Source organism: Protopterus annectens, chromosome 2.part0 (assembly GCF_019279795.1).
Source record: "Protopterus annectens isolate FY-2018-M chromosome 2.part0, PAN1.0, whole genome shotgun sequence".
Taxonomy (NCBI): Eukaryota; Metazoa; Chordata; order Ceratodontiformes; family Protopteridae; genus Protopterus; species Protopterus annectens.
In genome coordinates this window covers 1,471,347,954-1,471,372,212 of record NC_056728.1, presented here as the reverse complement: position 1 = coordinate 1,471,372,212, position 24,259 = coordinate 1,471,347,954, and positions in this window count along the sequence as shown.

The window sequence follows — 24,259 nt, the reverse complement described above, 5'->3', positions numbered from 1 at the left end:
GGATGCCCTGCACAGTTCGGATACAGTAACTTCAGCTCTACTCAGTCACTTATCGCCTACTCGGATATGATGTGTGCCTGTTGTTTATGGAAATACCCAACCCAGAATTACTGGACATGCTCCACCTCAGGATATCCAACTCCCTTGGAGCTACACACTCCAGGGACATATACCTCAGCACAGATGTTAATAGGACATGCAGGAGGGACAGATTCTTATCCCAGAGGCTCCACTCACTCTGGATTGTAATCCCAGTTTTGCATAGGCCGAGCCACCCACTGACCACCTACAGGAGACATCTTGACAACTGGATGGGTGATCGTATGTTTACCCCTAGGATGTCTTCTGGGTCCCTGCTAGACAGAGGCACACTAGACTAAATGTACATGGGCTATCTTGTGTGACCTACTATTCACAGGCACAGTGTAGTAATCTGACAGGGTTGCGAAAGCCAAACACACTCTGGCTAGGCTTGTACATGCCCTAGGACAGATAGCCTAGTATCGACCTCTGAACCTATGATAATGCTCGGGATGCACAATGTTTATTGCTGATACTGTTTGCAGGTTTTTATCATCTTTGCTTTCCCAGTTTCTATGAACAACTTAGGCATCTGCAGAACATATTTGATTATGACAGGGTTCCACTATATTGTATATGTGTCTGTTGTCATATAACTGTGTGCACAGGACAGATTGCTGGATAGTGAGAGGTTCCTGGGTTAACACATGCAACTGCCAGATATGTGTGGCCCACTGCTGTACTCAGACATGGCCTAAGTGTGTGAGCATGCCCAGTTCAGGCTTTCCGTGTTTTGTTGCCTGACATTTGTCTCATTTATTCAAGTGTGTGAGCAAGCCCAGTGTGACCTTTCAGTATGTTGCTGTCTGAGGTCCACTACATTTGTTGATGTGTGTGAATATGACCGATATTAACATTTATACTGTGTGTGTTGGAAGTCAGGTTCTGTTCTTACTGCAGGACTCACCTTTGTGTCATAACTCGACAGGGATTATGCTGTGCCTGCAGGGTTTCCATGAGATACTTTGCATAGACTTATCAACATTTCTTCATACAGGCTGACCACTGCAATACTGTCATGGTTTAGTGGTTCAGTACTATGACTATAGTACACAGTATCCTGGGTTTGAGGCCCATCACTGCTTTATATTTTCATACTGAGCAGACCAGATTGCTTAAGGGCCAGTAGAGCAAATATGAGCATGTTGGCTTTTGTTCAGCTATGCCCTACTTAGACCAAGCTTGTCCAACATTGCTCAATATTAACCAACATTGTTGGACGTTGCCCTGTATTACTCAACATTGACCACAGTTGTGCTAGTTGGTGTGTGCGATTTTGTTTACATATACTACATGGTGGTAAATGCTGTTTAGCACTGCTTTATATTGCTTGACACATGGCAATCATGCCTCAGGTGGTGCTGCAGGGCTGCCTATGTCGGATGCACATACTACACTCCCTATACATGTTTGAAAGCAGGTAGTGTCAACTTAGGCATCCCTTTTACTATATGTGCGAGTCAGAGAGAGGTATCATTTCCAGAGTTCCTACTGAACCAGTGTATGTGCTATGCGTTGCCTCTTTGCCAAGGCCAAAGCATACTGGGCACGAATCCTTCTGCCTACTGGGGCAGGCTCAGGTTGTTCCTCCTCCAAGTCACACTCTGCCTGTGATGGCCTTGGCAATGGTGGGGGGCTGTTTGGCCCAGGCCTATGCTGGTCCTGCTGCAGCTGTTTTCGCAGGATCATATTATGTAGCATAGCACATACCATGACAATTTGGGTACATGTAGTTGGTGAGTACTGCAAGGCCCCACCAGATGTGACCAGGCACAGGAACCGTGACTTGAGCAGCCCAAACACACGCTTGATTACATTTCGTGTTTGTGCGTGTGCCTCATTATGGTGTTCCTGTTCAGGTGTGTGTGCATTTCTGAAGGGTGTCATCAGCCACGGCTCCAGTGCATAGCCAGCATCCCCCACTAGGTGACCATGTGGGATGTCCCCATTGGCAAATGTCTGGTACAGCTGCGTCAGATGCCAGATATGGGAATCATGGTAGCTTCCAGGGCAGCCAGCACACACATTCAATATTATGCCCTGGGCATCACACACGACCTGGCAGTTGATGGAGGGGAAGCCCTTGAGGTTGAAGTAGACCCTACCCCGCTCACCGGCTGGTGCTTTGATGTGTATGTGCGTGCAGTCTATTGCACCCACTACCTCAGGGTATTCCACTATTTGCTGGAAGAGACGCATATTGCTGGCCAATACCTCATGGGAATTGGTGAAATATACATGATCACCGACCTGTGCTGACATGGCATCCAGGAACTGGTGCAGTACCCTGGATGCTGATGCCTGTGATATCCCCATCATATCACCAGTTGGTCTCTGGAAGTTACCTGTTGCTAATATTTATAGGCCAACACATACCTTGGTTTCCACTGGGATGGGTTCCCCTCTGTTGGTTCTGTGTATGAGGCGTGGCCTGCAAAGCTCAACAATTTGCTGCAAGAGGTCTCTGTCCACTCTATAGCACTCCACTATCTCCAGCTCATGTAGCCCCTGGTAGGTTACCCTGGGCCTGTACACTCTTCTCCATCTCCTCACTGTGGGTTGTCCAGCAGCATTCGCATTGTCACCACCCTCAGCATGTTGTATATGTCGCCTTATAACAGCAATGGCAGCCCTAACATTTCTTTGTCTCAGTAAAGCTTTTTCAGTTTTCACTTCTATTAGCTTACTGCAGTGTTGCAGTGTCTCTTGAGAGAAACATAATGGACTGTTGTCTGCAGAGTTTTAAGTGCTGGGCTGGGCTGGGCTAGTGTACTGCCTGTGTAATTGCCTGATTCTAATTGTTTTCACCTGCTAGCTCTGCTAGTACTCCCTGGTAGCTTCCTACTATTTGTTGTGCTTCCTTTTTCCTTTCTGTTTCCTCGGGGGGGGGGCAGCACCGTGCACACAAGCGCAAAGACACGCACACCAGCTCACACCGGCACACATGCTTACATGGACTAAAACTTGCTTATTCTTGTTAAAACGCACGCACACCAGTGCAAACGTGCTTACAACTCTTTAAACAGCCTTATACATGCTTACTCTAGCTTAAATGCGCGCACTCACGCTTACATGCACGCACACTGTCTTACTCGGGTTTACAGGTGCGCACACACGTGCATACCCACTCAGCAAGAAACTTAAGTGTTATCCATGGCATACACCTTCAATTTCTTGCCTTTACCTAGCCTACCTGTTGACACACCTCTTTCAATGATGTGTAAATGACAGCTGACACATGCCACTCTGCTCCAATGAGCTTCACTTCTTTCATATATTCCCCCCTTGTGATGTAACCTATCTTCTACTCTATTACTCCCCTTATCCTACTCCTACACTCCACTGTCTGTGCTCATTTGCTATGTAAACTTGCGATTCACTATCCTAACCCTCATTTACATAGGATTGCCTACTAATGCTTGGTTACATCTCTTAGACTGAGCTTCCCCCCTTAGCAACCTCTACTCGGTGGCCATGTTGTCTTCAGCCTGCCATTCACTTGCATTGTAAATTCATATTAGCATTAAAATCCACATTTGTGGATCTTCATTATTGATCTTCTGCTTTTTAGAGCACAGCGTGTTTGCGCGGCGCTGCGCTACGCTTAAACCCCGGAGATCTGGATGAAAAAAAAAAGTTTTTTTTTAATTTATTTTGCATCACTTAATGTTGCCAATGACCGTATTTTTGGCCATTGGCATGCTTACTCATGTAAATGCATCCTTTTTTTGGAGCTGTCATGGCTCCGTTTTGCTATTTGCAGAACCGTACTCAGTTGTCAACTGAGTACATTTCTGCAAATAACACTACTCCTACTCAGACAGTTTCGGGTTTCCTGGATCGCAAATTTACCTCATTTACATAGCTTTCACCTGCAGTTGAGGTAATTTGCATATCCAAGCCCTGTCCGTGTAGGACTCGTTTAAGGAGCTCTGTTGCACGTCCCTACCGGCTGTTCCTGGATCGCTCGGCGGACATGTTGGCTGCATGGAGTCTTACTCTACTCTTAAACTCTGTGCAAGCCTTCATGAATCCGGCCCATTGTCTAAACTGATTTATCCGTATGCCACTTGACTACATACACCATCCTGTCAAGTACTCTACTTAATGTTGTTTAAACAGCTGAACAAGCTGTATAAAAACTTTCAAAAGTTCTTGCTTTTTGGGAAGTAAGCATTGTGGTAACAGCATTTTAAGAATTAGTTGTAGGAGTCAGAAAGCAGTGAAGGTGCCCTTCCATGCTTCCTTTCCTCATAAAGAAAGGCCATTCAGACCCCTTGCTGCAGCTTCTTATGTTCAATTTTCACCTTAGGTGACTGTTGAAGAAAGTGCTGGGCTTAAATCAAGGAAGTGATGCAAAACTTCACTCTTCCTCAATGCTCACCTCCTCCTATACACCGAGCTGTTACCATCCCAATTAATGTAATTCATAGAGCCAAAAAAAACAATTTTAAGTATCTGCAAACAGTTCTGACTCTCAGAAAGTATTTGAGAACAGCCTTTCAAGAAGCAGCCATTGATTGCACAACTGTTAACAAAATATCTGAATTAGAGCTACTGTTGTTTATGTACTGAATGTTAATTAGGCAGTAGTTGCTGTATGGTGAAATATTTTGTAAAATAATGGTAGGTAGTGGAGATGTTAAGGAGGGCACTAAATACTCAGATTACTGGCTTAAAAACATAACAGAAGGCTGCTGGGTAGGGTTATATGGAGTTCTTATTCAAAAGAAATGCACACTTCATTATTTGTGAGACACTTTAAATGGAGTATGTAGATGGATCACATACAAATTCAGATGTACATCTACTTGGTGGATACCCACCCATGTGGAAAAATTGTGGGCAACCTGACAAGCACCCACACATGAGCAAGAACTGTGGATAACCTGACAAACCAAATTGGGAGAGGAAAGGGCTGGTCTATCATGTGATTGGGATAGAACAGATAAGAGTTACAAGCAAATAGACAAAGCTGTGCAAAGACATAGAGTGGGGGAGAACACAGCATGTTATGAAGTGGAATGGGAAAAATGCAAATATGAAAAAGGCAGAAGGATTGCCACGACTAAGCAGAGCAAGAAGGGGAAAGTGGAATAGTTGGGTGACATACATACATGGTTAGGATTGTGGTAGATAGAAGCAGACCTAATTTAAGTTGCTGCCTCACAAGATTAAATGGAGGGTTACATATAGTCAGAATGCAGCCAGAAGCAATCTATTAGATGGAAATCAGGAGCTTCTTCTGCACTGGTAGTTGCCTATTCTGGGTTACCTGGGATATTTCTGTTGAGCAAAAGCTGGACGTAAAACAAATCAACTTGCCACAAACATAAACTGAGAATTGCTACACTTAATGAAGTTTCACAGACAGGATGCAGCTTGGAAGTTGATGACATCATGATATGGAGAAGGCGGGACATTCTATGTATACAAGAGACAAGATGGAAGGGCAATGCAGTAAAGCCAATTGGCTTGGGATCCAGACTCTACTACTCAGGTAGGGGACAGGCTAGAAATGGTGTGGGAATTGCGGTGAGAGAGAGGCTTCAGAAGGCATCAAGGGATATCATCAGAATTAATGGTAGACTCATGGCAATCTGACTCCAGTGTAATGACAGGACAGTATTCATAATCTCAGCCTATGCCCCACAGCAGGGTTGTGATAGTGAGGAAAATAGTGCATTCAGACAGCAGTTCCAGGACCTACTAGATAAAGCAGGACAACATGAATTGGTGTTGATAATAGATAATTTGAATGCACATATCAGGACAGACAGAACAGGATATAAGGACCGCCTGGGTCTATGTGGGTTGGCAACAGGAATAAAGAAGGAGATGCCATTCTGGACTTCTGTCTGAAAAATGGCTTGATAGTAGCCAGTTCAAAAGTAGAGACAGTCACAAGATCACATGTTAGAGTGGCCAACATGCAACTCATGTAGACTTCCACCAAGTAAGGAAAGTGCAACGGGGTAGAATACATGATTGCAAAGTTATCCTCAGTGAAAAAGTCTGACCACAGCCTAAACCACTGGTTGCCACAATCAGCTGCAAGCAATGGTCAGGGAAGGCTCTAATGTCAACAGAGACCAGGCTGAAGACTTTGAAGTTGACTGGAGAGAAAACACAACAGTTCAAGGAATTACTCAAGGAACTAGCACTCCAAGAAAAGGAGAAAATAAGTGGAGATGAACAAGAATGGCAGCACCTGACAACAGCATGTGTGAGGACTGCAGAACAGATATGTAGCCACGCAAGGTATGGAAATAAGGTACATAAGGAAAGCTGGTGATGGAATGCAGAAGTCCAAGAAGTCATCAAAAGAAAGAAGGAGTGCAGGAAAAAAGTGGGAGATAGAAAAGACCAAGCAGTCTAGGAAGAAATACTCGTTGGCTAACAAAGAACCTAAGAAAGGAGGTGCAATAGCAAATAATAGGACATTGGAGGCACTCTACCAGCTTCTGTAAAGTGACACAGTAGGTGGCACAAAGAAACTATATCAAGTTGCAAGGCAAAGACATAAATATAAGGAAGATAGTCAAGACAGTCAGACACCCTTCTTAAGGGATGCCAGCAACAACCTGCTCACCAATCTACAGGAGGCAGATGGAAGGAATATTTCCAGCAGCTTCTGAATGAATAAAACCCCACAGTAGTTGTACTGCCCAGAAACAGCCTACAGGGAAAGAAGAAGAGGAGCCCACCTTAGAGGAAGTAAGAACAGCACCAAGGAAAACAAAGCCAAGAAAAGCAGCAGGCACAGATGAGGTCACAGCAGATATGATTACGATGCTGGATGAGATAGGGGAGCAATGACACCTGAGGGTACTCGTAGTAGTGTGGAGAGAAAGGTGTATCCCAGATGACTGGAGAATATGCATATTCATGCCTGTGTACAAGAACAGAGGGGACTTCCAGAAATACAGGCAGTGCAGAAGCATTAAACTCCTATCACATTACATGGAAGTTCCAGAGAGGGTGATTGATAAACAAATATGCAAAGTAGTAGAAAGAAAGATGGGAAATGAGCAGTTCAGATTCAGAACAGGATGCAACACAACTGACCCAATGTTTGCAGTGAGACAGGTAGTTGAGAAGAAACTACAGATGAGGAAAGAGTGCAACTGAGTATTCCTAGACTTAGAGAAAGCATATGACAAGGTCCCAGTAAATATGATTTGGGTAGTACTGTGGTGGTTTGAAGTCCCAAAAACATTGGTAGATTCAGTGCAGTCTCTCTAGAAGAGCCCAATGACTCAAGTATGAACAGTATTCAGCCTCACAGAGGGGTTCCCAGTGGGAGTGGGTGTACATCAGGGTTCAGCTCTGAACCCACTGCTATTCATACCACTGATGGACTACATTAGCAAATAGGTTAGAAGGGAGAGATCAACAAACTTCCTGTATACAGACGATGTGGCATTACAGTCTGACTTTGAGCAAGAACTTCAGCAAACAACAGGGGGAATGGAATGGACAAGTGAAGGTACATGGGATGAAACAAAGCACAGATAAGAGTGGTAATGGCAGCCAACAGGACAAATCAGAAGAAGCTGTGAACTGAGATAGAAGAGAAGATAGTGGGACAGGTAAATAGCTTCAAGTATCTGGGAGAGGTAGACGAGGAGAAGGGAAGTCTGAATGAAGAAGTCAAAGCTAGAATTAACGGGCTGCAGCCAATTGGCATAGAATCTCAGGTGTAGTCTATGACAAAAGAATGCCAAAGAAGCTGAAAAGTAAGGTGTACAAGACAGTGGTGTGACCAGAAACCTGGGCAGTAAAGGAAGAGCAGATGAGGAAGCTAGAGGTGATGAAAATGAAGTGCCTGACAAGGGTGGTAGGATGCATGTTGTGGGACAGACAAAGAAATGAGGACATAAGAGCAGAAGCCAAAGTAGCTCCAACTGCAGAAAAGATCAAAGAGAACAGATTATGGTGGATCATACACATGTGCAGAAAAGGAGAAGACAATCTCATGAAGAAGATTTGGAACAGACAGGAAGAAGATAAAAGGATACTAGGACATCCAGCAAAGAGGTGGATGGATTGTGTGAGAGAAGATCTTTGACAGTTAGGCATAAGTGTTGAAGAAGGCAGGAGTGTGGCAGTGAATCAAGAGAGAGATGGTGACAGTTAACATGATACCCCGGCCCCATGTAAAAAATGGGAAAAAGGGAACCGATGATGATGATGATGATGATGATGATGAAAGAGACGAGAACTGCTGTTGTACAGAAAATGCATTTGTTTATTTATTTATTGACATTTGTTTACCAGAAAAATATGACTGTGCACAGAAGACCTTTTTCAGCAGAGGACCAGTGAAAAAAGCTCTAAGGTATCATGTTTAATGTAATCAGTATGTGCAGTAACAAATCTGATAATGCAGTTTCAGTTATTACATAGTATTGCAGTCTATATAATAAAATCTGTATTGATATTCACAAACATTACATTTACAAGCCTTGTAGTGAGACGTCACAGATATAAGAGTGGTGAATAAGATACTAAGACATATAATAGAGTGAGGTATTAGAGGAGATAAAGTTTGAGTGTTACAGAATTAGTGGTGGAACAGTAGTTTGGTTGTGCTAATTAGAAGTAGGCATTGTAGTTTAAGAAGTACAGTAAAGTAAGGTATTAGAAGGGGTTCAACAGGTTAAGTGATTTAGTGCTTTAAAGGAAGGTGTAAGAAAGGTGATGAAGGATGATAGAGAGGAGCAGGAACAAAGTCAGGAGGCAGGCAGGAAGTATTTTAGTAATAGTTTGAAACAATGAAGGTGTGTGATAGAATTGACTGATGCAGGGATTTTATTCCAAGTGCTAGCTACCCTATTAGAAAATAGACTGACCCCAGCAGCCCTTCGTAGTTTGTACATGGTAAAATGTTGTTTATTATTTGACCAAAGGGGATGATTTGGGAGAAAGTATTGGCGTAGTGGTCTAATTGCTGGGCAGGAAGATGGGGTATGGATGATTTTATGGGTTAAAGTGGAATGAGTATAAGATAGGTATTGTGGAAGCTCAAGCCAATTAAGTATTTTTAGTGCTAAACATTGGTGGGTCGAATAAGGTTTATTGCAAGTGAATCCAGCAACCTTTTATAGCACTGTTCAAGTTTAGAACTAAGTGATGCTTGTAGGCTGGTTAAGATAGGGGATCCATAGAGGACAGAGGGAAAGAGATAGATGGTAGAGGTAAGGAATTTCTATACTCTATGTAGGGTGCCTAGTTTTTGATGGGTTTTCTTCATACTGTTCTAGATATGTAAATCACATTTAAGATTGCCGTTGATTGTCATGGCAAGTAGTTTTGTATGTGTTGTAACTTCAATCATGGTATTATTTAAAGAAGAAATTTTAAAGTTTTTTTCTGGAAATGGGATTTTGGAAAGAAGAGAAATTATTTTGCTTTTTGTGATTTAGTAGCAGGTAATTATAAAATAGTCAACTTTCAACAGATTTTAAGGCTTCTTGAGTAATTCTCTGAAGATGTATGAGGTTATCTGAAGTGCTTATTAAGGTAGAATCATCAGCATATTGTATGAGGGAAGCTTGTTGAGAGTATTTATGTAAACTGTTAGTGAATATATAAAAGAGTAGTGAGTAGGAATGAAGTCCTGTGGTACACCAGTATTGACAAGAAATAAGGGAGAAAAAATGGAGAGCCATTTAACAGACTGGTATCTATCAATTAAGTAAATGTTTAACCATAGTAGTGTGGGTTGTGATAGCCCAAGACAGGAGTGCAGTTAGCTAATTCCATTTTGCACTCACAAGGTCTTAGTGCTAACCCCCCCCCCCCCCCACTCCGGACCCCTATCACTTAAAATGGACATATCTCTCAAAATGCTGCATCCCAAGCACTTAATAAATGTAAGTAACATTTTCAGCTGTTCCCCCTAAAACTGTTAAATATATTGTTTTTAGATTAGTAATATTGAATCTTTTGTTAAAGGCATTCATTTAGACAATTGTATTTATAATATGATCTGAAAAACAACCATATTGATATGATGCTCAGAAAAAAATGTACTCATTACCATACAAAGTGTATGCCTGGCTACACCCTAGTGAGGGAAGACAGTTGGTAGAGGAATTTTTGGTGAGAGACTAGATCAAAAGCTGTAGAGAGATCAAGGAATGCAAATTAAATACATTTGCCTTAATCCCTGGCTTTGTTAACAGTATCTATGAAAGTTAATAAGGCTGTGGTAGTGTTGTGGACTTGTCTAAAACCATGATGTGAGGGGGTCAGGAGCTTTTCCTGAAGAATATGTTGAAGATGTTGCTTGTAAATACACTTCTCCAGAATTTTTGACAAAAGGGATAATATGGCTATAATTCTGAAATTGGTTATATCAGATGTAGTTCCCCCTTTATGAAGGGGGGTTATCAAGAATTTTTTCCATAGAACATATGGTTCCTTGATAAATCAGTTAATTGGAAGGGAACAGGGCAGGCTATGGAACTGGCAACCAGCTTGAGATATTCTGCAGGAGATTTATCTAATGAAGGAAAATACGGTTTCAGTTTAAGAAGTAGCAATTCCCTGTAGGAGGTTGAGATGGGTTTTAGGGTGAAATACGGGGTGCTTGCTGTCTAAGGTGAGGGCAGGCCAGGATTGTTGGGAGGAAAACCATCAATAAGGGCTTTAATACTGTCTATACAGTGTGTGTTAAACTGAGCAGATATTTCAGAGAATGTTATTTTGTACAGGATTAGGAGTGGTGGATATTCCAGGGTGAAGTATATTAATTAAAAGAGGACCAGAATTTTTAGGGTTGGAAAACTGATCTAGCAAGGGGTTGCTGAAGTAGATTTTTTTTTTGTATGCAATAATCCATCTTTTAACATGGTTGCATAGTTATTTAAAGTGTTGTAGGTTTTGATAACGTCTGTATTTTAAAAATTATTTCCAGGCCCTATCACTTTCATATATTAGGTCCCTACTTTGAGTGGATAACCAAGGAATATGGCAATTCTTTATTCTTTATGTTCCAGCTAGAGCCAGGCTATTGAGGGCTTTCAGGAAAAGTGAATTAAATTTGTATACAGCTTTGTTGAATAGTGGAATATTTTTAAAGATAGACCAGTTAAAGGAGCTTAGAATTCTTTTAAATGTATCAGCATTAAAATTAGTGAGGTGACAGGAAGTACTAAGTAAGTGTTGTTTGACATGATGGGTACTAGTCTGTTTGCATATACAGGGAGGTGATCACTGTGGGAATCAGAGATCATGCCACTGGAGACATACTTAGTGGAGTCAAACACCAATATCCAGTCGAGAATTGAGCCACTGTTTTTGGGATGGTTAAGTTTGGGGCAAGAAATGATCTGAGTCAATCCAAATAGGTTTAGACTAGTTAAGCTATATTCTGTGTAGATAATCTAAAAATCAGAATTAATGCCACCTAAGATTATCTTTGTGCTAGAAGGTGTATGTGAGATCCAATTTAGGATAAGGTTGTAGCATTATTGCCTGGGGGAATATAAAGTACTATAATATTTAGTTGCTTACGGTTATTAAATTTAAGGCGGGAGATGATGAGTTCAGTGTTATGGAATTTGGAAATAGGTTTATTCTTGGGTAGGATTTCAAGATAATCATGTTATAATAAAGCTACTAAATCACCTTTTTTCAGTTCTGCCCTAATGATATTATAACTAGGGAGTGATATTTCATAGTCAAGTACATACTGTAGGATTTTAGCCATGTTTCAGTCATGGCAAGAATATCAGGTATACTGTGGGAGATCCAAGCATGGAGTTCTAAAATTTTATTATAGATGCTCTGAGTATATAAGGAAATGAATTTAAGCTATTTGGGTGAGTTTGAGATAAGTGGGTTGGGTTTTGATAATTTAGGTGATGGTGATGTGGTCCCTGTTTTGGAAGGAGATGAGTTGACTAAGTACGAGGGAGTCTGGCTTGAGATGAGTTTTGGAGGAGTCAGGATGGGGGGAGGGGCTGGCTTGGTCTAGATATCCTCACAGAGTGGTAAGCTTGTTTTGTTTTAACTATAGCAGTTAGTTTTATTTTGGTGTGGTAGTTGTGAAGATTTAGTAATTTGAATTTGAAGTAAAGATTGGGTGAGTCTTTGTATAACTGGAAGTGATTAGTGATGAAGTGGGTTGGGTTGAATGGTTAGAGGTAGAACACAGAGGGAGGAATGTGTAAAAGATTGAGTGATGGATGATAAGTTTTAAGGTGATAAAACAGGAAGAGTAAGGATGCAGTAATATTTAAGAGAAACATGGCATGTAGCTTTTTAGCTTTGCAGGTTCTCCCGTTCAATTCTAAGCTGGAGGTTCTTCTGTGTGGAGTCTGCATGTCCTCCCTTTGTGGAGTCTGCATGTCCTCCCTGTGGTTAAGTGATGCTTAAAGACATGCAGGTAGGTGCATGCATGAATGGGTGTGTCTTCTTTAGGTTCTCCCATTCAATTCTCGGCTGGAGCACCTTCTGTGTGGAGTCTGCATGTCCTCCCTGTGGTTGACTGACACTTAAAGACATGCAGGTAGGTACGTACATGAATGGGTGTGCCTTCTTTGAAGGTTAGGCATCGGGCTGACAACTCAGCACTGTAAAAATCCACTGCCAATCATTAGTGGACTGGAGTTCCGCTGTGGCGACCCCTAACTGGGAAAAGCCGAAAGATACTCATGGTATGTAGCTTTGTAGAGAGATATATCAGAGAAAGAGGAGCTAGAACACTGAGGTATGAGTGTAGGAGGGTGTGGGAGCAGATAGCTGAGTGAGGTGGATGGTGTAAGTTAGGATCACTGTGGTTAGTTAGTAAATATAAGAGAGGAAAGAAAGTTCAAATGCTTAAATGCAGATTGATGGTTTAGGAATTATGTGTGTATTCTTGTGCCCAGAGTTTATCTGTATATATGTATATCTGTTAAAGAGGCATGGGAAGTAGGTGGACTTCTGGGTGGAGAACACGTCCTGTAAATGCAATGCCATTAGGGGTGGCTGAGGAATCGGGAGTGGAAAGGGAATGTAGTGGGAAATGGCTCTAATGCCAGCAGGAGGATTCTTTATCTGTTATGCTGTCAGTGGTACAATTTTATGTAATAAGAACATTAGTTTAACACAGGCTTTGGAAGCACCAGGGATATGCTACTCCAGACTGTAGTTACATTAGAACTGTTTAGAAGGAGTAAAGTACTGCAAAACACTATCAATCTACAGATGAGTTTTCATCAGGCAGTTGCAGTTTCACAGCAAACAAACTGCATGCAGAAAAGTTTGCAGAGAGGAGTGGAACAAACTAAATTTGGCTGAGAGAAGCAGCAAGAGACTAACCAATTATCTGAAGAAGAGAAAGGAAGCCAGTAATATAATAAATATTGTTTAAAGTTGTAAGCATGGGTTCTGTGGTAGGACACTGTGCTCTTACTACTATTATACGACAACAGGTAGAACAGCAATACACTATATGCCTTAAGTGAATAATACAGTGGCCCTAAGCAACATCACAATGGTACACTGCGAGTTCTCTGCTGAAATTTACTGTGTGACTGAGCTAAGAACTCAGGATGTGTGAGCAGTAGTTAAGTAAAATGGTAAAAGGGACTTAATGAGTCTATTGTCATCCTCTTATGTTAAGACAATGTCCTTGTGTTCCTTTATTGGACTTATATATTCATTAGTCTCTTATGTTAATGTCAGTAATGCAGTAGGTTAAATGAAAAGATAAACATGGTGACTATGACTGAGCATTGTTCTCCGTGTGTACATGTGGAATTTTCTCCAAGTACTCCCGTTTCCTCCCATATCACAAAAACATGTGGTAGGCAGATTGCTGGTTGTGCATTGTACAGAGGCGTGTGTGTGTGTGTTTGTGTGTGTGCGTGTGTGTGCATGTGTGTGCATGTGTGTGTGTCTGTGTGTGTCTGTGTGTGTATGAGCATGTGCGTGCGCGTGCACACACACACACACACACACACACACACACACACACACACACACACACAGCATTAGATAGATGATTGAGACTTGGGCACTCTTAATGTCCTGAGACCAGATTTGTTTGGTTTTAGTCTCATTTACTACTGTCATATTGATATATAAATGTAACCACACAAAGTATTACTGTAAATAGTATATTATTTTACAAATGCTTTGTAATCTCATTGATTCATTTTTCTTGCTCAACACTATCATATTTTATAACTATTATACTCAGCACCATAAAAATCTACTGCCAATCATTAGCAGAGGAAAAGCTGAAAAGACAAACAACAACATACTCACAACAAATATAATAATATAAAGAACTGAAACATGTATCTTAATGTATGACATAACTAAAGTGTAATTTTTTTTTTATGTGTATGAAGAAGATGAGAAAAAAAGATCCAGTTTTATAAGCTCATATACCCAGTTAAAAACAGCCAAACACAAACATGTACACTAAATCAGTCAGTCAATCCATCAGTTGAAAATGACAGCAGATGAAACACTCAAGAAGATTATTAAATACCTGTAGTAAGAATTTCATACTGGTTATAATACTTATAAGATAATGCATTACTTGAAAATTTTCAAATTTCCTAGTGGCAGATTTGAACGAGAAAGGAATGATTAAGAATTATTGAAGTCCTTCCGAAATGAGTTTTCATAAGCAAGGATTCTCCTTGCTACAAAAATGATGGAATCTTTAATGGACTCTAAAGTTATTGGGTTTGAATTCAATATGAAAAAAATATTTAAGGCACATCTTAAACTGATGGCTCCTAAATAGCTTTCACCAGAATTAATACATACTGATGACCAGATGAAGAGAATGCAGTACAGCAGTCTGAATTTCTTTTGCAAAATTACTGCACTAGCAAGGTCTTTTTGTAGGCCATTAGAAAGGACAATAACGTGTCAAATGTCAGCAGTAACACTGGGTTCAGGGGAAGCACGCTGTAGTTTGCAGGTCTGGAAAAATGCTAGGAAAATTCTAACGGGCAGCATGCATCATCCAGAATGCAAATATAATGCACAGATGTGAATATTTTTATACAATGGCATTCAAAATAAAGGAAACTGCAACATACATCAAAGGTATGTGAATCCTGAGATATGACCAGAGCAATGTGATGCTGAAAATGGATAGATAACACATTTCTCCAAATATTTAAACTTTTGGGTCACAATTCTATTATTCTGTATGACCTGTAATGTAAGTAGATGATATTTTGCAGTAGCAGTAGTGATGCTAGAAGAGACATTACATGAATAGATATTCAGGGCCAAGATTGCTCTACTCCTAAGTCAGACTTGGACTACTGAAACAGGTAAGTGCAAAAACAGGAATGCAGGCAAGAGGGCTTGAGGCACGCACACAGTAGTAGTTTCCAAAGTTTATTCTTCAGACTTTGCTTCAAACAAACGATAAAAATAATTAAAAACAGTAACCATAAAGCACTTTTCGTCTCACCCCTAAGTGAGACTTCATCAGACAATTGCAACAAAAATGTTTCAAACAGTATATACAAGTTCAAACCACATCAACTTCCTCCAAGCAAAAGGCAAACCCGCCCCCAAGGTAAGCAGGAAAGCACAATTATCCCATCATATGCTTCTTTAAAAATCCAGCTTCTTGTAAAACAAGTATGTATGCAGTAAATATATCTGTATATGTGTAAACATAAATATAGCTCATCAGTTCAAAAACACTCTTAAAAGACCTGCTCTACTCCTAAGTACCAGAATGGTTGCAAGTGTGATATTTAATGCAAAATGTACTGTATGGTGAAGAAAGAAATAGCTGATGGGAACCATTATCCTGGCATGGAAGAATGCAGAGATACCCCATAGAAATGGGATAGCTGCATGAGTAGAACTTGCAAGGTCCATCAGAGAGTATGCATCCAGCTTGTGAGGTTATCACGCAAGAAGCATGAAGTGAGCAGATTTCATGTGACCTGAGTAATGGCTAGTAAATAGAATAATAATAATAATTTCATGTCTGCAGATTTACAAGGACTGTGAGGAAAAGACTCACAGTAATAAAGACAACAAAATGATCTTGCAATTGATGTCTTCTTTTAGGAGAGAGTAAACATACCCTGTGACATGCCATTAAACTGTGCCTTCACCAGATACATGATCTCATCCTCTTTTCTGACAACGTTGTTCTTGTGTCTTTTGGCTTTTCCCAGTTAGGGGTCGCCACAGCGGAGCTCCGGTCTGCTAATGATTGGTAGTTGATTTTTACATGCCGAGTTACCAGCCCTGATGCACAACCTTCAACGAAGGTACGCCCATTCACACATGCCTCCACGCAGAAGATGCTCTAGCTGAGAATCGAACTGGACAGCATCTTACTGTGAGGCTACAATGCTACCGCAGCACCACCACCATGAAATGGGAAAAAAAGTGCTGTTGCAGTTATTGTATTCCAGACCATGTTGATTATCAAATATGTTGATTTGTAAGGTGCCACACAGAGAACAGACATGGATTAAAACATGCTGACAATGTTAATACCAACTGTTTAAAAAGTGTATTTTCTGGAGTCTCATTAGATTCAATCAGAAGTGAGGCTAAATCAAACTGTAACATTTTGGTCCAAAAATATGGAACCCTGGCAATATAACAATGATTTTAATAAATGAAACATTAAAATTTGGAGCAGTCCACTAGCAAAATGGATAGCACTGCTGATTCACAGCACCTGGATCTCTGGGTGGTTATAAGCTATGGTGCCTTTTGTGCAGAGTTTGCATGCCCTGTTGGTGATAATTTGAATGTTTGCTACTACTTTTCAAAGGCAAAGAGGCAAGTGAACTGTGTGTGTGTGTGTGTGTGTGTGTGTGTGTGTGTGTGTGTGTGTGTGTGTGTGTGTGTGTGTGTGTGTGTGTGTGCGTGTGTGTGTGTGTGTGTGTGTGTGTGTGTGTGTGTGTGTGTGTGTGTGTGTGTGTGTGTGTGTGTGCGTGCGCGCACGGGTGCACGCGCATGCATGCGACAGAAAGAATTCGGGGGCTGTGGGAGGTCCTGCAATGATCTGCCATTACCTCCAGGACTGGTCCCATGCCCTTTGTGTACAAGGATAGGTTCCAACTCCTCTGCACTCTGCAATTTGTGATCCGCATCCTAATGTTTGCAACAAGTCTTGTGAACTGAACATAACTTAAAATTCACACTTCATTAAAAGTGAAGGATTTTTTAAAACATCATGAGGGAGAAGTGGATAATCATTCTTATTCTTTCCTTTCGGCATGCAAAAGCAATCTTTTCGATGAGGCAAAATCTTAAAGAGAAATTGTAGCTCTGTGTAAGCAACTACTTTTAAATAAGATACAACTATTTGTTTGAATTACCTTAACTACCTTTCTCTTTTCCATACTGCTTTGCTGTATATTCATTCGTAGTCACACCCTTCCCTAACAGCATCTATCTGTTTTATAATGTACCTTTCACTTTTCCCAAATAAACCTCCCTTCTTCCTATTTTAACTACATTCTCATATTCTAGCCTTTTAACCCCCTATATTCCTTACATTTCAGAGAAGAACCTAACTCTCTTCCTTCATAGAAAATATTTTTTTTCCCTGCCTACCCTCTATCAGATTGCAGACTCGACCATCACTAAATATCCTTCTGCCCTGCAACTTTTTTTGCCCTCTTAATTTCTAATTCCCAACTACCTGCCAACTATAACATACAGATCCCTTTAGTTAATCATGTTACTCCTCAACTTATCTTCTGTTCTTCTTCTCCTAATGAGCAATCTCTCATCCTACCATAACCCTATAATGGCTCTCAACATCTCTCCAACGCTGTCTCAACCACCTACTTATAGTTCTTCCGTACACTTTCCACTAATTGCACCAAACTTGTTTAATGATGCCTCTCACCTTTACTCCAAAAAAGACTGATTAACTGCATTTCAACTCAAACCAAAACGAAACTTAGTGGAAAAAGGTGGGATTTTGTAAAGACAGGTTCCACCATGTGAAGGTAGTCCCCAAGACAGGAGAATGAATTCAGACAGTGGTAGCATTGTTACCTCACAGCAAGAGGTTTCCCCACTCAATTCTTGGCTGGGGTGCCTTCTGTGTAGAGTCTGCATGTCCTCCCTGCATTCATGTGGGTTTTATCTGGGTGTTCCAGTTTCCTCCCACATTACAAAGATATGCATCTGGAGCATTTTTCCCTGGGCCTCTGCTGAAAATTGGCTTTGTTCCAAGTCAGACTTTCCTGTTAAATGTTATATTATAAATAAATAAAAATACTCTCCAAAAAAGTATAAATATTTCTCAATACTAAAATCATCCTAGCAGGAGACATTCACACTAATCCTGGCCCCACCTGTCACAATGAACATCAGAACAATTCTCTTCCACGCAAACTACTCTAACCCCACAAGAGTCAATCCCTAACCTAAGTAATCTATATTTTGCTGCCATAAATGCTAGAATAATAAGAAATAAAATTGCTGAACTACATGCCTTGATTACCCATCATAAGTTTGATTTTCTCTTGTTACTGAAACCTGTCTTGAATCCAGCATAAACGACTCCAAAATTATACCTCCCAGTTATAACATCATCTGCAATGACCATATAAAGCGAAAAGGTGGTGGCATTGTTTTAATATTTCCCAACAGCTACCACATTCCCCCTGCAACAACTAATACAAAAATTTCATTTCAGCAGACCTTCTTATTATTTTCCTTAAATGAAACATTATAAACAAATACAGTATGTATTACTGTTCATTAAATCATTCCTTGTGACAATGCAGCTATACTGGAAGATACCCTGCACTGAATAACCATAACAATTCTACAAGAAAAAAATTCTGCTGGGTGATATAAATGTCAATTGGTTGGACATAAACTCTAACTCTCCTGCATCTAACGTGAATTTATTTGGTTTCACACAACTAATTAATCACTTAATACATTATAGCATTGCATCAAATTTACTATAGGACTGGATTCTTGTTTTAGACCCCAGCAAATCACCTCAGGTACAATGTCTAACTGTCTCAATGATCATCTCCCAGTCTATACAACCAGACATGTTCTAATGGAGAGATGATAGGTGTGTGAATGGAGAGATGATTGGGGTCTGAATGGAGAGATTATAAAAGCAGCAAGCAAAGGAGAGAAGTACTGCTGAAAGTGAATTCATCCTAGTATCTTGGGGACTACCTTCACAAGGTGGAACCTGTTTTTACAAAATCCCACCAAGATGACATTGATATGTAGATTGTATTTTGTATAGCATATATCATGGACAGAAATAGGTTAAAAAAATAAAAATAACAGTTGGGTGCACAAGTTCCAGGATAGAAACGTCCCCAATCCTGTTATGTGCACTGGTGCCAAGACTGGGAAAAATGACAGTGTCGAATCCTCAAGACACGAAAACATTCCTACAATGGGGGTTAGGCCAGGGTCAGGGTAGGATGCCCACCACCCTGTGGTAGAAGGAAGCAGTAGTCCACAAAAATCACAAAGACTAATAGGCCAAAAAAGAGCCATAAAGATGACAGAGTGGACTATTGAGGATAAGAAAGAAATTATTTGTTGTTACTATTATGCAAGAAGCCCAGAATTTCTGGATAGAAGATGTGCAAAAAGATTAAGTGATGAAAAAAAAATACTTGCACGAGAAAAACTGTCAAAAACTTCAAATGCAGATTTGTGTTCATTAATGCATCAGATTGAAGAAAAACAGTACATAGACCAAGAAACCTTGGGCCATTTGAAAAAAGAAGCAACTGGGGAAGTGCAAAAATATAAAGAACAAAATCTAGTGAGTTTTGAAAGTTATAGAAAAAAAAAAAAACATGGACATGGAAAAAAGAGAGATCTGATATGGTACAATATTTATGCAAAGGAGAAAGCCAAACTAATTAATACAAAAAAAGCAGTTCCAAAGATATTACATGTAAAGGCATCCACATATGGAACATTTTGCAATACAAACAAATAAGATCACAAAGGGGGAATGTAGAACAGAAGATTAGTAAAGTAAAAGTTAAACAAATAGAAGTTGTGGAATACCTGTGAAGTGAACGATTTGCTGTAGAAAGTTTTACACAGGTTATATCACAGCATGATAGAGCAATGAGTCCCCAAAGTAAGGAGAAACAGGAGAAGCGGGAGACATCTGAAGAGATCAGCTGGTAAACTCCCCTACCAGAGGTGAAAACATATTGGACCTGGTCATCAACAACATGGGTGACAGGTGTTCCACACCGGTCAACACGTCACTGGTTAGATCAGACCATAAACTAATCACTCTGGATGTCCACACCCCACCACCGCCCCCAACTAAGGAAACCGCAGACTTCACACTTCTAAAAACTAGTGTGGTCTCCTTTAAGGCCCCTGAGCCAGTGGTAAACATTACTCAAACGGCTGAATCACTTACAAATGCCTTCTACCAGCACCTACAGGACTGCATGGATCAGGCAATCCCAAACAAAACTAAGACTCTTTGTACCAAAGGCAAGCGTCCAGTCTGGTGGACCCCAGCCATAAACAAGCTCTACAACAAAAGGAGGAAGCTACTACAAGATAGAGCAAAATCCTTGAAAGGTAAGACACCCTTGATCATTATAAGTAAAAAACTAAGAGCTCTCATAAAATCATCCAAGGCAAATTTTGAGAGAAAAATCGCCAAGGATTCAAAAGACAATCATAAGGCCTTCTTTAGCTATGTTAGAAACCTAGGAGGAAACTCCCAGATATGCTCAGAATTAGTTCAAAATGATGTGAAGATTACTGAACCTACACACATTACCAACATACTGGCTGACAGGTTCAGTGCAAACTCCCCCCCCTCCCCCCCAAAAGGAGAGATATCTATACCAGAGGATTGTAGCCCCCAAAACATCTCCAACGCCCAGGTGAGAACTGTTCTCTCCAAAGCAAAAACACAGCATCCATGGGACGGATGGTGTCCCCGGCTGTGTGCTCCATGAACTCAATGAGGAATTAAACCCGCAGTTAGGACAGCTGTTTAATCTTAGCCTCACCTCAGGATACGTACCCAAGGAGTGGCGACGGCGACTGTGGTCCCACTTCACAAGGGCGGTGCCTCCACCGACCCTGGAAATTACCGTCCCATTAGCTTGACAAGCCTTATCTGCAAAGCCATGGAGAGGATCATAATGGAACTCATAAATAAAGACATAGGGAACTTGCAGGCTTTGGATCCAACCCAGTTTGGCTTTGTCAAAGGCAGATCATGCCTTTTAAACTTGGTTGACTTTTTCGAGACAGTCACCAAGGCCATTGATGAGGGAAAGGCAGTCCATACAGCCTACCTTGACCTGGCAAAGGCCTTCGACACAATACCCCACTCAGGTATCATCAAAAAACTCATCAGCTTGAATGTAAACCCATACATCACAAGATGGGTTGCAAACTGGCTAAGTGACAGAGCCCACAGGGTAAGCGTTGCTGGAGCCATGTCAGACTCAAAGCCTGTCACAAGTGGTGTCCCACAGGGCTCAGTCCTGGGTCCACTCTTGTTCGGCATCTACTTTTCTGAAGTACAAGCAAACACAGGAGGGTTATGGCTGACAAAGTTTGCAGATGACTGCAAACTGGGCGCCATAGTCGAAAACACATCTGACACAGATATCCTTCAGAAGGGCCTCACAGAAATGGATAACTGGTGCCAGAGCCATGGCCTAAAGTTAAATGCCAAGAAATGCATAGTCATACCCTTCGGGAAAAACAAGGTTACCCTAGCTACCATATAGGTGGCAATCCACTGAGCACAGAAGAAGTCATCAGGGATCTGGGGACCCAGGTTGACAGTAGCCTTCGCTTGACACTCATGTTGCTAAAGTAGTTAGGAAAACCTTCTACATTGCCCACCTGATCATGAAGGGATTCACATCTAGATCAAGGGAGGTCATCGCCCCTGTACTCATCACTCATTAGACCTATGATTGAGTACAATGCCCCATTCGGAATGTATCTGACCAGACACCTGCAGCAGCTGGAAAGGCCCCAAAAGTTCCTCACCAAAAGGATAAAGGGTCTCAAAAATATGTCTTATGCTTCCCGACTGAAAGAACTCCAGCTCTATTCAGTCTCATACCGCTTGCTCAGAGGTGACCTGTGCCTGACATATAAGGCCATGTCAAACCCTGATTTGATGAATATGCTTCACCTCAAAAAAATCTAGATCCCTCAGAACCACAAGGGCGGAGACTTAAACCTTGACACGGTTATTAATAGAACATGCTGGAGGGACAGATTCATCACCCAGAGACTCCCTATGCTGTGGAACAAAATCCCGGTACATGTGAAGCAGAGCACCTCGCTGGCCTTGTTCAAGAGGAATCTTGACCAATGGATGGGGGATCGCAGATATACCCCAGGGATTACTTCAGTGTCACTGCTTGACAGAGGCACAGCAAAATAATAGGCATAGTTTTATTCAAACTAAAGGGGTGGCGAAAGCCAAATAACTATGGGCTAGGCTTATAAATGCCCTTGGGCAGATAGCCTAGTATGAACCTATGAACCTATGAACCTAAAACTTTTCTAAAGCAAACTTCACCTTACTTAAGACAGAGGTGGTAAGTTTTACAGCACAACCGCTAAAGGATAATGCTGCCCAAGATGCAGAAACCTTTACAAATGCACTCTATGAGCACCTACAAGGATGCATGGATCATGCCATCCCTAGCAAAACCAAGACTCACTCCTCTAAGAGAAGGAAACCAGTTTGGTGGACCCCTGCAATAAACAGGCTATACAATAGAAGGAGGAAACTAGTTCAGAAAAAAAGCAAATCCCAAGAAGGAAAGACATCCCTGATCTGTATCAGTAAGAAACTAAGGTCCCTCATGAAATCATCCAAGGCTAACTAAAATAGCCAAGGATTCAAAAGATAACCACAAAGCCTTCTTTAGCTATGTTAAGAATCTAATTGGCAACTCACAGATATGCACTGAACTAGTGCAAAATAGCACAAAATATACTGAACCTACTGATATTGCCAACATCCTGGCAGATAGATTCAGTGCAAACTTCACCCCCCACCTCCAAAAGGGCCTACAACAATACTGGAAAAGTGCAGTGCCCCAAATATCTCAGACACACAGGTGAAAACAGCCCTTTCAAAAGCCAAAAACACAGTGTCAGTGGGACCAGATGATGTCCCAGGCTGCGTCTTGCAAGAAGTACAGAACGAACTAACTCCCCACCTAAACACGCTGTTCACCCTCAGCCTCTCCACAGGCTATGTGCCCATAGAATGGTGCACAGCAATGGTTATTCCCCTCCACAAAGGAGGGGCCATAACTGACCCTGGTAACTATCACCCCATAAACCTGACTAGCCTAGTCTGCAAGGCTATGGAGCACATCCTCATGGAACTCATTAACAAAGACATTGGAAATCTCCAAACACTTGATCCGACCCAGTTTGTCTTTGTTAAGAGCAGATTATGCCTACTAAACCTGGTTGACTTCTTCGAGACAGTCACCAAGGCCATAGATGAGGGAAAGGTGGTTCACACAGCCTACCTTGACCTCGCCAAGGCTTTCGACACCATTCCCCACTCAGGTATTACAGAAAAACACACCAGCCTGAACATAAACCCCTAAGTCACGAGATGGGTTGCCAACTGGCTTACAGACAGAACTCACACGGTAAGAACAGCGGACTCCAGGTCTGACTCTAAACCAGTCACAAGTGGTGTCCTGCAGCAATGCTCGGTCCAAGGACCCCTACCATTCGGCATATACTTATCAGAAGTACAGGCAAACACAGGAGGACTACAGCTAACCAAGTTCGCTGATGACTGCAAACTGGGAGCCATAATTGACTCTCCAGGTGACACGGGCATCCTCCAAAATGGCCTTACTGAGATGGACACCTGGTGTCAAAGTCATGGCCTCAAACTAAATGCCAAAAAATGCATAGTCATCCCATTTGGGAAAAAACAAAACACCCATGAATTACCACATAGGTGGCAGCCCCCTTAATACAGAAGAGGTAATAAGAGATCTGGGGACCCAGGTAGATAGTAATCTCTCCTTTGACAATCATATTGCCAAAGTAGTTCGGAAATCCTTCTATGTGGCCCATCTAATTACTAAAGGATTCACATCTAGGAATAAAGAGGTTATAGTGCCCCTCTACTCGTCACTCATTAGACCCATCATAGAGAACAATGCCCCATTTGAGATGTACC